This window comes from Parasteatoda tepidariorum, chromosome 7, assembly GCF_043381705.1.
Source record: "Parasteatoda tepidariorum isolate YZ-2023 chromosome 7, CAS_Ptep_4.0, whole genome shotgun sequence".
Classification (NCBI taxonomy): Eukaryota; Metazoa; Arthropoda; class Arachnida; order Araneae; family Theridiidae; genus Parasteatoda; species Parasteatoda tepidariorum.
In genome coordinates, this window is record NC_092210.1 from 19,424,321 (window position 1) to 19,439,920 (window position 15,600).

General features: G+C 29.5%; 1 protein-coding gene across 2 annotated transcripts in view; it reads left to right on the forward strand.

Annotated features, from left to right (window-relative positions):
• The window catches only part of LOC107436754 (SKI family transcriptional corepressor fussel), a 99,114-nt gene that overhangs the window by 48,133 nt on the left and 35,381 nt on the right, over nucleotides 1-15,600 (forward strand). The gene's annotated exons all lie outside the window — the stretch shown is intronic.

Here is a 15,600-nt window from a genome sequence, read left to right on the forward strand (position 1 = left end):
CTCTAAAACAATTTTTCAGAAATAAGACAGTTAAAAAACTATTTTTTAAAAAATTTCAAAAATTTGTTCCGAGCAAGCTTTTGTTGAACACAACTTGAATCAGAACGAAAAAAAGCTGAAAAAACTCATAAAACTTAAAACGTTCATAATCATCATCCATTAAAACCCGGAAACATTCTATCTGAAACAATTTTGCCAGAAGCGCGAGAGTTTAAAGATGCATTTTTAAAAAAGTTTCAAACATTTGTTCCGAATAACTACGAAATACTAAAACAAGCTTTTATAGAATACAACCTGAATCAGAAGAAAAAAAACTGAGAAGACTACTAAATCCTAAACCAATAAAAGGTTCATAATCATCATCGATTAAAACTCGGAAACATTCCATCTAAAACAATTTTGTCAGAAGTAAGACAGTTTAAAAATGCTCGTAGTTTAAAAGGGAAAAGTCTTTTACCATCTTGATTAATAACATACTCACATAGGACGGGAATATTCTAGAAATCTAGTATGAAGGAAGAACATTGTAAAATAAAGAGATCAATTGTTCTTCGGGAAAATCCATCAGGCCGGAAAACCAAGAAATGGTGTGTCCGGGAGCCCGCATATCATCAATATTCATGATAAAGTGTAGATGTCAAACAGAGCGAGAGGTACGGCTCTATTTTGTTCTAAAAATGCGGAAAAACGTTGGCTTACCTGTATTTTTTGGAGTGATTAAATACGGCAGTGTGTTCGGGAAATCCAATTTCCCTCAGATTCAAAGTTAATGATATCCCAGATGAGGGTAAAATATCCATTTCGGGATTCTTGTTAAAACTTTTTCCCTCAATGGGGATTAAACAGTGAGAGTCTGTAGAAGAATCTTTCTGGTGAATTTTTTTTTTCTTTTTTCAAATTTTTATCAATAATATAAGTTTAAGAGGAAATGTTCTTTAAGTACTTTTTGATGTAATTTAAAATAGTTTAATTGAGAGATTGGGATATTTTAGTCTTTTTAATCATTGGGAGGAAATGAATTTAATTTTTAGGGAAATTATTTGACATATTTTTCATTAAGGAGAATAAAATGAAAAACTTGGAAGTCGTAATTTTGTTTAATATTTATTTTATGCGTTGCAATTTTTTATCCTACGTTTTTGGTTTTTAAGAGAAAAATTTATTTGTTTTTAGTTTAATTGTTCCTTTTTAAATAATCTTAGTTATTATGAAAACGCCTGGGATAGATTATGATTTACATAATCAAGTGGAATTTCATTTTCCTCCAACATCAATTGAGCATTTATTACAAGTTCCTTTTTTTCCCCACAATTTTTGATAAAATATGCAAGGAAATGCAAAACTCGCTCTAATATATATATATATATATATATATATATNAGCGGTTTACCGGAAGTTGTAATTTTCAAAATTATAATCATTATTCCCAAACATTTAGTAAGTACAAAACTGAAAATTAAATTTAATGAAATAAATTATTTTAATGTCACACTCTAAGATATCATGATAAAATTACCAAATTTTACCATATTTAAAAAATTTTATTTCATAGTAGATAGTGTTAACTCAATTGATAACTACATGATAGACATGATAGTTAATGTTAGACTCAATAATACTTTTATCGGGCAAACTGGTTGTTTTTGAATAATGGTTATTTTAATAAACATAAATATTAGTGTTTTAAAATATTCTAAAGTTTGATGGTTTATGTGACCAAATCATTTGTTAATTATTAAAGTGAATTCAACTTTTAATAACTATTAGCTTCAAATTAAAATAACCCTTATTCTAACAAAATAAACAAAAACCTTTTAAAGCGCTATTATATTATTAAATGAACTACTATTCCAGTTTGCTTTTTGAAAAACAGAGGTTTTATCTATTTAGCCCGATTCCGGTGATTAATCACAAATGGTAATTCAGTTTCATTCAGACTAGGAAACGAGGTTGAATTATTCAAACTTTATCTGCGAGTTATTCACGTGAGGCGTTCGCATAAGTTCGAAGTGCAATGGAATCCCTATCAAAGCAGAGTAATGTTTAAAACGCATAGTTAAACTATTCTAAACAAATTGGAGTGTCGATCTCTACGCTGATCGGGCTTTGGTGACAACAAACCGCCTGAATCAAGCGTCACTATCATTGATTAGGCGCGCCTCGATTCAAGGGTAAGCTAATCAAGTGTGGTAAACATTTAATGTCATTCCAACTCAGCAGATTTCAAAGGAGCGATTATAAATCTGAAAAGCATTGAATTAATGCCACTGATACGTAATTCATTTACCCGCGCTAATTACGTTTAGATATACACGACATTTCAACCTTCATTGCTGCTGTAGCAAATGCGTCGATCTCCTAATTAAAATTCGATGTGGCGTACGGTGTTGGCCTCAACTTCGAATAAATAGTGAAATTTTCTCTTTAAAGAACGTATCTGTGAATGTTGTGTCAACACTGGATAAAAAAGTTGCTGTTGTTGTTTATCGAAGGACTTATAAAGCACACGTTTTGAATGCAACATGTAATTAAATTCTAATCGCAAAGATATTTTCGGTGAGGTAAATGTTTATGAATGCAAGCTAACATTTCCAATTAATTATTTATTTTAATGGTCGAATTTTATTCAACTTGTTATAATAGTTATTAAAACATGATTATGAGGTATTCTAAACTTTAAGAACAAATTTTAATAGAAAACGCAGGCTCTTAATTTAAAATTGAGATTATTTTCTTATTCATAAATTCTACAGAATAAGATTATATATAGATTGGCGCATTGGGTAATTAGACTTATTTTATTTTTTTTATAACCATTGTTGAAGTTTTATGTTTAAGACTACTAATTTTCAAGCCTTGTAATTTTGAACCCAATCCAGAAGACAAGGGAACGCCTGGATCAAGTATTGGGAGAAATTTGCCTTCGTTAAGGACTTTTTGATGAAACTAATCCGCGTTTGCGTTACATGGAGAGGAAAACCAAGAAAACCTCACACGGTTAGCCTGACGGCAAGTTAACTCTAACCCATAAATCATCTACCACTGATGATATTTTACGTCAGCACTGTGAACGGTGCAAGCCAGATGCGGAATTCGTATCGATCAGCCATCGTTGGGATTCGAACCCGGTTCACCTTATTGGAAGGGGAACGCTCAATCCCCTGAGGCACTACGGGTCTATTGGACCTACTTTATTTTTATTTTATAACCGTCGTTGAACAGCCGACCCAATTTTTGGGTTAACGACTACTTATGTTCAACTACGTAGCCTTGTAATTTTGGACCCAATCCAGAAGACAAGGGAACTCCTGTATCAAGTATTGGGGGAAATTTGCATTCGTGGAGGATTTTTTGATGGAACTAATCCGCATTTGTGCTACATGGAGAGGAAGACCACTAGAACCTCCCACGGTTAGCCTGACGGAAAGGGAACTCTAACCCATGATCCGTCTACCACTGAGGATATTTCAGGTCAGCACTGTGGTCGGTGCAAGCCGGATGTGAAATTCGTATCGAGCAGTCATCACTGGGATTCGAACCCGGTTCTCCTCATTGGAAGACGAACGCTCTATGGTTTTGACGGCTCATACGCATCTTCATTAAAATTTTCAATGATTATTTTGTAGGAATGTTGCTGAATTTTGTAGCTCAACTTTCGCTGTCAAGGCGTTGATCCTTGAGAGCATGTTGATAAAAACCTTAGACTTAAAATAAACCAAAGAATATTAAATCGCATGATCTGGGCGGCCGATTCTGATCACCAAAATGAGAAATTACAGAATCAAGGTATGACTTTATTGCTCGAAATATCACTCAACAATGAAATTGCGTTGTTTTTTTAGCAACGGTCTATTTGTAATAACTCTAATGTATCAGCAGTTTCTCTGTCTTTCCTTTTCTTTGGCTAGATTTATTGGATAAATGCAAAATTCTGAATTTTACAAAGATTTTAGACTATACGTCATATAGCCGTTATAACGGATATATATATTCTTACAGTTGGTATCATTTTATTGTAGTTGATATGTAAATTAATGTTTTTTTCTTGTTGCAGTAATTTTTGCTCTCAAGAATTTCTCCATTTGTAGGCAATAGCACATAGCATACATTAAAAATATGACATATATGTTTAATACATAAAAACGAACACAAGTCAGAATTTACTTTATAAGGTTGTAACATTAGGTTATTACGGTTTATAACTTATTTAAGATCTCAGAATCATTGCCATTTAAAAATTAAAAGGTAAATAATACAATTAAAAATTTTTATATCTAACAAATATGACTATAGACATCATCCCCCCCCCACACACATACACAGAGAGCTTGTTTTAATGTATCTAATGTATCCTGACTTAATTTTGAAATGAGTGTATCTTTAAATCTCAAATTCTTCTTATAATATTCTATATCACCTTTCAAAATTCAATTTATTTTATTTTCTAAAGATATCCAAAATAATAATATCAAAATAATAGAACACTTACCTTAATTTGTCTAAATAATTAGAATATGTTACGATATTGTATGTTTTAATAATTAATGAATTTATGAAAATTTTAAACTAATTGCAGGCGATTATTTAAAAAAGATTTTTTCCCGTGTTTTATGCTTGAATTGTTTTTTAAATGCGATTGTTTATGTGATATTCCCGAATCAATAGAACTATGAGTTTAATGGTTTACATAGACAAAGTAAAATTCAACAATATATAGCCAATTAGTTTAGTTTTTTTGCAATGAAGCGTTTGCAGAACCTTGCAACAGTATCTGAAGAGTAAAAATATTTGTTTCAATGGACCGAAAAACGGAAACTTTGGCTTGAGATAATTAAAAACTGAAGGTTATGGTTAAAAAAATCGATTGAGATGTGTACGATATTTGCATCGATAATAGATAAATTAATGTTTTTAAATCGACAGTTATAAGTCATCCTTATAACTTTAAATTTCAATCTCATGTTCCAAAAACAAAACCACATATGACTAGAAAATAAAAGCTTGAAAGCATGAGATTGTGTTAATCTACAGTCCATGGCCAAATTATTAGATGCTCTATAAGATTCTATGTAGAATCTTAATTATCATGTGATACTATACAGCTTTATTGTTTTAACGCGACTGAAACAGGTTTGCATTTGTTTACCTTCGTGTATCAATTGGTTAACATTGTAATGCAATGTGTTAAAAATAATTACAAATAGGAAGCATATAAAAAATCTCCTGAATGAAAACCCATTACATGTATGTTTAAATATAAAAGTATTGCATATAAACTCGTGTAAAACATGTCATTATTAAAATACTACAGGGATTCTAATAGTTTGGTCTAATTATTATAATATACTAATATGATACCTTATATAATAGATATTCTATATTTATATAATATATCGTCTAATTTATCCAATTGATATACGAACGTAAGCAAGTGCAAACCGGTTTCAATCACGTGAAAACAATAAAGCTGTATAGTATCACATGATAATTAAGATTTTACATGGAATCTACAGTCCCTGGCCAAATTATTAGACTCACTTTATGAATCCATGTAAAATCTTAAATATGAATCTATAGTGAGTCTAATAATTTGGCCAGGGTTTGTAGATTGTTATGAGCTTGGAGTACTTGAAAAAGACATTATTTACTGACGAAAGTATATTCTATTGTGTCTAATGGCAATCAAAATGTTCAAGTAGTTAATGAGGTGTGTCTGAAACGTTCGATAAAATTTGCTGCTGATATAATGGTATGGAATTGCATGAACGCAAGCTAGAGCAACGTAAAATTACATTGCTACCGTGGCCAGCTACTTCACCAGATCTTAGTTCAATTGAAAATTGATGGAGATAATGAAAAAACTTTTACAAATAAAAGGCTGATGTAAAAAAACATTACGTCTATTTATGCTAAGCTGGACAACCGTAACTGTCAAAAACTTATTCTATTATATAAAGCCTATTCCGAGCAAAATCGTTTATATGCCATGAACAAAGTTAAAGACGATGCGGCAAGGCATTAAGTAACTATTTTTTTCATTTATAATAAAATTTTGATGTTTATAATAAAATATTCTAATATTTTGGATCACATAAAATTTAATTCTAATATTTTGATTTTATCAAAAGTAAATTATGTAATTATTTATGCTTCATTTAAAAAAATGTTTACTGAGTGACAATGCTGTTATAAATTCAGATTCTACTCTCTGAAAATAAATAAAAAACAAAAAACAAAACTCGTCTGTAAAAGCAAATATATAAAGTAAGATGCTTTTTTAAATCGAATTTTTCAATTATTCTGATATTTTGAATCAGAGCTGCATATCACTTGAATATTATTATTTTGTCAACTGTCGTAAAATTCTTGTTTTTTAATCACAAACAGCTGCCCAGACTATTTTACTTTGAAATGAAATGCATTCTAATTGGTTACTTCTGATTAATGATTATTCAGTGATAAATTGTCTGCAGACAGCCAAGTGAAGTGACGTTTGTTTACCCCCTACTTCCCTTCAAGAACTATTTTATTGTCCCCTGGCAATGTACCCGACTTGCACTTTTCACACACGGATACAACTTAAACTAATTACCAGTTTATATAACGTTCATAGTTATCTATAAACTGGTAATTAGTTTACGCTGCATCCGTGCTTGAAAAGTGAAAGTCGCCTATACGAAAGTATTCACAAGCTCTTACAGTAAATTCAAAAAGTATTGCGATGTCCAGGTATATCTAATGTTCTGGTCCATTTTTAATGATTTTAATTCTGCAGAATATGAGAATTTAGTCTAGCAATGATCTTAACCTATTTTTAGAACATAAGCGTAATTTTTCAAGCTCATAGGTCATGAACTCGTTGTTATAGTTCAAGATATATTTGTGGATGAAAAATATTGGTTGCTTATATGAAAGTATACAGGTTCTTAAATAAAACCTTAAAAAAATATTATAATGTTTAGGTACGTCTAGCGTTCTGATCTATTTAAAATGATTTTAATTCTACAATGCATGAGAGTTTTGTCTAATATTAAACTTAGCCCATTTTCTGAAATATGTGCATAATTATCTAAGATAATAGGGATTTTTGAACTGGTACTTAATGTCAGTTTTTTTAACTAATATCTCATTAAGTCTACATAGTCTCGTATTAATTTTGTTTTTATAAAAGTTCTCAAAAAAACTGAATAAATAAATTCAAAATGCTTCAAAATTAATTGCAACGATAATATTTAGATATTATTGCATAGCTGGAAAGACGTATAAAATTTAAAAGAATTGGAATAGCGATAATACTCAAATAATTCTTCTCTTTTAATTACTCCTAGCATAAGACTTTTATTATTTACCTCTAGCATGTTGTTGGAAAAGAAAATTGAAGAAACAGTTTTTAAACATATCATTAAAAAGTTGGTAATATCTAAGAAAATCACACTATTTATTCTTAGGAAACAAATTTTAACGAGCTTCTCTTTCACTGATCTCGAATTCCCGTCACACAAAATTGCATTTTAAATGTTTCGACTTTCTATACGCAGGGCAATCATTTTCACCTTTAGAACAAAATATTCAGATTTGGAAGTAATAGATCTTATACGATAATGAACTCGAGAAATATTTTAAACAGATTGCGATGAACCCATTTCTTAAAAGCCTTCTAAACACTGCTTTATTAATAAAGATTTTCAACCGTACTCTCTAAATTTCTCAGGACAAACGAAACTTTTAAGAGTATCCTTGGCATCCCGCTGCAACTCTTTTCTGTGTTGACGTGCACCCTAACATGCATCTCAAAAGAGCCGGATCACCTGTAACGCCAGAAATCTACCTCATAAATATGTATGGAGATAAATGCCTTAAGATTAAAAGTGTTGCGAGACTACGGCATCTCAAACCTCTTACAACAGTTAACATTTCAACCCTCTCATTGATCAAAGCGCCAACACACTTGGCCAAACCAGTCTTGATGTCGCCAGCGGAAGAACAAACATCCTTCAAATTATCACCAAAGCGACCAACTCTCCGGAATCTCTTAATTTAGATATCTTTAACTTAATGTCATCTGGATTCCTGCTTTTCCTAAATCATGGAATAATGTTTACTGTGGAAAAGGGTACTATGCTTCTCTCAGGGGAAGATTACTGAGGCGTCTAACTTTTGAGTCCCAAGGGGTCATCTCGGCTGTCTTTATCTCATTCGATTCTTAAATAAATATTAATAGGAAGAGAAAATTTAAATGAAGTCGCCTCCCAAAATCTCCAGGGAGTATGATGTACGCTAACGACGAATCATTTTAACTAAAGCCCACTGTAAGGTTAAACTTGGCGCAGCAACCTATTTATGGCACGGGGACTCCTTTGTGTGAAATAAGTCGCCAAGAAGATGCATTTTCCCTGGTTGAATCTTTTTACTTTATATCTTCCCCTTTTTGCCCTGCTGGTTTCTTTAAACTTTATCGAAGAACACAATTCTAAAGAAAAACTAATTTTTTTTTTACTCCTGTACTCCTACATTTCTTTTCAACTAACCGAAAGGGGGGATGTTCCGAATGAAAGAAAAAAAACTGATATTCTCTCACCGTTTCGTGTTCTTTTACTGTTATTATTCCTCTTTCCAACGGCAGGCGTGTGTTAAAAAAAGATTCTGCCCGTACAAAAAGTGTAAATCGCGTAAAGAAACTCTCCTGGGTCTGCGAGCTCTATTATGTGATGTGGGCTTTTTTACTGTGATGTTTGGCCCCCCCCCCCCCCTGGTAGCACCACCCTCCTTTTTACTGTGTTAAAAATCGCCGACAATGATTTTTCCTCGATGACGCTACAAGCGAACGAGAATAGTGTGGAATGTCAATTACTTCTACTAAAAGGTTTCCATTACATGTGAAGACAAGTTTAGTGTTCTTCGATGCTGAAGTACAAATATTTTCTCTTAATCGGTGCTCGAGAAGGCGAGAAGGAGTGCTTCTACCTCCCCTGCAAACGACTTCTTCTACTATGTACCTTGCGAAGCGAGGCTTCTCAAAAGGGTCGCTTTCCGGGAGACCCTTTTCCAAAGGCATACATCATTGGGCTTTGATTGGGTGAAAGATAGATGTGTTGCTTAAATCTTTTTTTGCTTCCTTTTACAACAATAAATTAAATTCTTTTCTTTAGGGGAAGAAATGGGGAATTCTTTTGAAAGAGGTCTTTTCTCAGGTAAAGAATTTTGACTTCCTATTCAGGGGAAGAGGAAAAATAAGTCTTGAAAAGGGAATATATTCCCTGGAATAAGGAGTCCTCCACCAGTTATGTATTTATTTCGAGGAACATGTAAAGAAATTCAACGTACTTCAATGATTTTCCTATTCATTTCACCGCTGTTAGCTCAGTTGAGCTTGGAATATTCACTGTAGTTGCACAATTGCGTGGTTAATATTTTCCTTCAAGGATGAGCGTGTTGGGAAAAAAAGTGCATAAGCAAACGAAGTGTTTTTTTTTTTTTTTTTTTTTTTTTTTTTTTTTTTTTTTTTTTTNTTTTTTTTTTTAAAGATGAAAGGGTGAAGTGTTTCTGAATTGAGATAGATTGAGATGCATTTTATTTTTAATCAAAATATTTTGAGGTTTATGCACGCTTGAAAATTTGAGCCGCCAAAATGTCGGATATAATGATTGAAATTCTTTTGCTCGAGTACAATTGTACAACAGAAGAAAATAACTTTATCAATCATTGTCTATTTTAAAAAAAATTTCAAATTTCAAATTTTATGAAATATACACTAAAAAATATCAAACATATTTTTTTATAGGTTGAGGAAATATTTTTTTGTTTTAGAAATGATTCGAAACTAACTTTTGTCTCATAAGATAATTTATGTAATTTTTTGCAGAGTATTCAGATAGTTTACTGTACCAAATTTGTAAGTGTGGTAAAATTTCAATAATTAGGTAAATTTAATTTAATTTTGTAATCTAAAAATATTTTTAAATAAATTTTAAACCTAGATTTTTTAAATTATTGAAATGCAAAAAAAATAGTAATTTTGCAATTAGTATTAGTATTAATACAAAATTTTATGATCCGATTTCTAAATGGTTTATATTGTTTTGTATTTTTGCAGTACATTTTTATGTGCAATCTAAAATCAAATTTCTATCAAAATTTTTTATTAAACTAATTTAGTAACAAAACTTTAGTAATATTGTTTTAAGCATAATTTTCTTTCGCTTAAAGAAATATTTTCCTTTTAAATTATAGACTTAAAATAATCTTACATGATATGCCATGCGATGAAAAAAATTAAATATTTATTCTATAAAATGAAGCAGTAAGAGTAGAATATTGTGTGAGGAGGACATTACTTTAAAAATGCTCTTTAGTTAATAATGATACGAATGATTGTTATTAACTTTACTTAAAGTATCAAAAATAAAAAGAAGTCTTAATATTCTATGTCAGACAAGCACTGCATATTATTCAATACTCAAAAGTTTTTATTGTTTGTTTTTGTAAAGATTGAGAACTAGGAATTATGGGCAATGTTATGCAGCAAGCAAAACTGTTTTTTTAATTTCAAAATTTTTAACGAATGCGAACAATTGTGGTAACACAAATGCTTCGAAGTAACTTGATAATAACACTCAACGGTAGTTGTTCGTCTTGCGTTTAAACAAACTTTTTGTAGATGGAGAAAAAAGCCAAGCAAATTTATTGTCTTGTAAAGTAATGATATTTTTCTATAGTAAAAAAAAGTATCTTATTTTGAGTAATACAAACCAAATTATACGGTATTTAAAATATTATTTTGGTAATTTCTTTCTTCCTATGGAAATGGTTTGCGGAAAATTCTGGATTTCAAAATTATAGTTCTTATTACCACGCATTTATAAAAAATACAAAGCTGAAAGTTAATATTCAACTGAATATATGATACACAAATGCTTCGAAGTAACTTGATAATGACACTCAACGGTAGTTGTTTGTCTTGCGTTTAAACAAACTTTTTGTACATGGAGAAAAAAGCCAGGCAAATTTATTGTATTGTAAAGTAATGATATTTTTCTATAGTAAAAAAAAGTATCCTATTTTGAGTAAAAAAAAAAACAAATTATACGGTATTTAAAATATTATTTTGGTAATTTCGTTCTTCCTATGGAAATGGTTTGCGGAAAATTCTGGATTTCAAAATTATAGTTCTTATTACCACGCATTTATAAAAAATACAAAACTGAAAGTTAATATTCAACTGAATATATGATACACAAATGCTTCGAAGTAACTTGATAATAACACTCAACGGTAGTTGTTTGTCTTGCGTTTAAACAAACTTTTTGTACGTGGAGAAAAAAGCCAGGCAAATTTATTGTATTGTAAAGTAATGATATTTTTCTATAGTAAAAAAAAAGTATCCTATTTTGAGTAATAAAAACCAAATTATACGGTATTTAAAATATTATTTTGGTAATTTCTTTCTTCCTATGGAAATGGTTTGCGGAAAATTCTGGATTTCAAAATTATAATTCTTATTACCACGCATTTATAAAAAATACAAAGCTGAAAGTTAATATTCAACTGAATATATGATACACAAATGCTTCGAAGTAACTTGATAATAACACTCAACGGTAGTTGTTTGTCTTGCGTTTAAACAAACTTTTTGTACATGGAGAAAAAAGCCAGGCAAATTTATTGTATTGTAAAGTAATGATATTTTTCTATAGTAAAAAAAAGTATCTTATTTTGAGTAATAAAAACCAAATTATACGGTATTTAAAATATTATTTTGGTAATTTCTTTCTTCCTATGGAAATGGTTTGCGGAAAATTCTGGATTTCAAAATTATAATTCTTATTACCACGCATTTATAAAAAATACAAAGCTGAAAGTTAATATTCAACTGAATATATGATTTTTATGGCATGCTCTAAAATATCATGATAAAATTACTGAATTTTACCACACTTATAAAATTTTATCATGTATTATAAAGCAATATTTTATTGCTAATTTTACAAAAATCATTGTTAAAGCGCTTCGATAAAAATTACCGAGCTTCTTGGTGTTCCCATAGAGCCAGAAACATGGTAAAATGTATCGTATTCTAGTAGTTTTGGCCATATTTTTTTTCCTCAGCGTAGATAATGCTATCAAAGAATATAATGAGCATTTTTTATTATTTGGGGACTCTTTTTGTAATTGTTTAATTGTATTACAATTATTTATTTTTCTATTTTATTTTCTTTACTTTGTTGCGTTTTTTTTAACTTCTATTTACTCTTTCGTTTTGTTTGACACTTTTTGTTATATTTCAAGCACTTAATAATTAATTTCAACGAACTTGAATATATATTAGCGGCAAAATATTACTTTAGTCTGTATTTCTTAATACTAACATTGTTACACTGATTGTGGAGTGATATTGAATTATTTTTGAATAAATGAATTATATAATTGAGTGCTAAAATATTGGCTAGTTTAGATTTTAAAAAAATCTGGAGATATGGTAAATTAAGGAATACATAAAGATACTATTAAGTGGTTTAAACTTTTCACCAGTCTTCTGAGTAGACTATTGGGGCCAAAAATTTTCTAGACTACAGATACCTCTCCCCCCCCCTTCTGAGGTTTAAAAAATCCAAATCCATCGAAAAAAAGGTAAGTTTATTAAATTGTTTATGTGTCAGAGTCTGTGACATATGATATATTCTAAAATAATTAATTATTATAATTTAGTTTAGATTCTTGAACTGTTGAAATTGAGTCTTAGTATAAAAAAATCCCATCATTAGATTAAAAGTTATTTAGGGTGTTTGCTTTTTTGGGTACGGTACAACATAAATTGTTTCAGGGAGAGAAAAAAACAATAAAAGAGTTAATTTTAAGACGCGATCAGAGTAAACGGCTTTTCTTAATTTTTTTTTCATCTGTCCACATAAAAAAAAATTTCTTTACTCGGAGAAAAATGGTACTCTTTTTCGATTTTTTAAAATTTTATTTGCAATTTGATTGATAAACACATTAAAATATTTTTTTTCTAAGACCCAAAAGTTCCTGGGCTTAAATCAAATCTTTTTACTTCACTTCATCAGTCCTCCGATACGAAGCTTTTGGAGCCCGCATTAAACTGTACTTACGATTCCGTTCGAAAACAAACTGGAGAGTTTAATTGCGTTTCTATTTAATAATTAATTCCGACTTTTTCATCACCTTTTTTTTTAATAAAGAGGAATATTGAAAAATTTTGGAAAGGGCTCCATAACCTCCGTTTCGTGGAACAGACCCAATATATTTAAATTTTTTATCCGAATATTTGTAGATAATTTTTAGCAAAACGACTGCGACTAATTTTATCTAAAACAGGATTTAAATTCTCTCAGATTATTTAGAAGTATTTTTTTTTTTTAATTTACCAAACCTCATCCCATAATTATTAATTACTTCAAACATAATACATCAAATTATCAGTTGAAGAGGACGAAAAAAAAAATTCAATATGCAGCAGGAAATTATAAAGCATGTCGGAAATATAAATAATTCTTTACTGTTTGATGATTATTGAATAGCCACGTAATGTTTAAATAAATAGGGAGGAATACTAAGAGATTTGGGGGGAAAGGGGGGTTCTCAACCTCTCTATGACGCATATATCGTTTTTCGCTTCACAGCCTTCTCTACAATGAAGAGAGGGTCAGGTGGAACCTGGCGTTTCCCCTAATTTTGGGGAAAACAGCCATGATTCTTAAAAATGATTGTGCAAAGCTAAGAGTATTTGCACAGAATTAAAGAAGTTAATTTAAAAAAAAAATACATATTAATTTTTTGTTAAGCAGACCATTAATAATCTTGACTACATTTGTTTTTTATGCGATTTCATTATTATTTTATTCTTATGCTTTAATTTGCGGTAATAAAACAGCTGTAATAAAATCAATAAGACTCTTTTATACAGTTAGACCTTAAAGGTCGGAGAGATCACTATTAATAACGACTTCAATTAAATCGTTAATAATAATGACGCTGAAATTGTTGTACGGTTTTTGCAAGCAAATATCTTAATATTAGAAGTGGATATTTTAAAGTAATTATTAAAGAACCGGAAAACGAATTTTTTTTAATTATTACTAAAAATTAAAGAATCAGAAAAATTAATTTTCGTTTATATAGGTTCCAGACAATTGAAAAGTTTTCATACTTTTGAAATGCTGCCATACTTATGAAAAGTTCTCATATTTTTTAAAAGTTCCCATATTTTTTAAAAGTTGCCACACTGTGTCATCTTTTTGGGATGCTCTGAACACTTCTTAATCTCTTCTAGCATAAGAACAACGCGTCACTTTACCTGATACAAGCGTAGAGAAAAAAAAAGAATGGTCAAAACTACCAGAATTTGGTAAAATTTACCGTGTTTCTGAAGGCATTAAAAAATTAGGTAATTTTTACCGAAGTGCTTTGGTAATAATTTCCGTACAATTTACAATAAAATATGGTTTTGTATTATATGATAAAATTTGGTAAATATCGCAAAATTAGATAATTTTATTGTTATATCTTAGAAGATGCTCTAAAAATCATTTATCCGGTTAAATTTATTTTTCAGTTTTAATTTTTCTTCAAAATTTATGGTAACAAGAACTATAAGTTGGAAAACAAGAATTTCTGGTAAACCGTGTTACTATATACACGGAAAAAATTACAACTGAATCAAAGGTTAAAATACCGTATATTTTGGTTTTATTAACCAAAATCATGTTTTTTTTCTCACTTGAAATGTCAACCATACAGCTCGGTAATTTTACCAGAATATTTTTCTCCGTGTAGATTTACAATTGATAGAGTGTCTACAGTTTTGAACTTTCTTCCTTTATAGGATAGAAAATCCACTTTTTGAGTTGAAGATTTTTATATTAAGTTTAAAAAAATACATTTAATTTTCGTTCTCCGCAGATTTAAGAAATAATGAAATCGCTGAAAATATTTTTTAAACACAAGATAATTTTATTTTACATTATGTTTATTTCAATCATTTTAATTTGCTTTCACTTGTTCATATAAATGTATAAAATAGGAAGATTTCCCACCAAATGATTTAGTAATTGCAATTTTCCATTCCCCATATCTCGATTATCTTAAACAAAAATTAGTTAAAATTATTTTTTCTTCTTAATTAATAATTTATTTTATTTTATAATAAATTCCAAGAGCTGTGAATAAGAATTTTTAAGCAATTTAATCATTTCAAAAATGTGTTTCTCGCTATAAAAAAAATATAGTTGAAAAAAAAATACTTCTGCGAATTAGTTCTTATTTTGCTCCACTTAAAATAATTAAATCTTATTGAAAAATGAAATTATTCTTAAGGAAAAATTTAATTTTATTCATTAAAATTTTCAGAAATAATTTCAAATATCGCACGAATTTCCAATTAATTTTAAGATAATCCGAAACATTATGGAATATTTATAACTTAGTCACGAAAGAACAAAAAACAAAAAGCTATGCTGGGTTTTTAAGGAAATTTAATTTTGTTTATTACTTCTAAATTACGCTTCAAAATTCAACTGGCGTTAATATTTTAGATACAACTTCAATAAGTTAACCTGGAGTGATATATCTAAATAAATTAAAGAA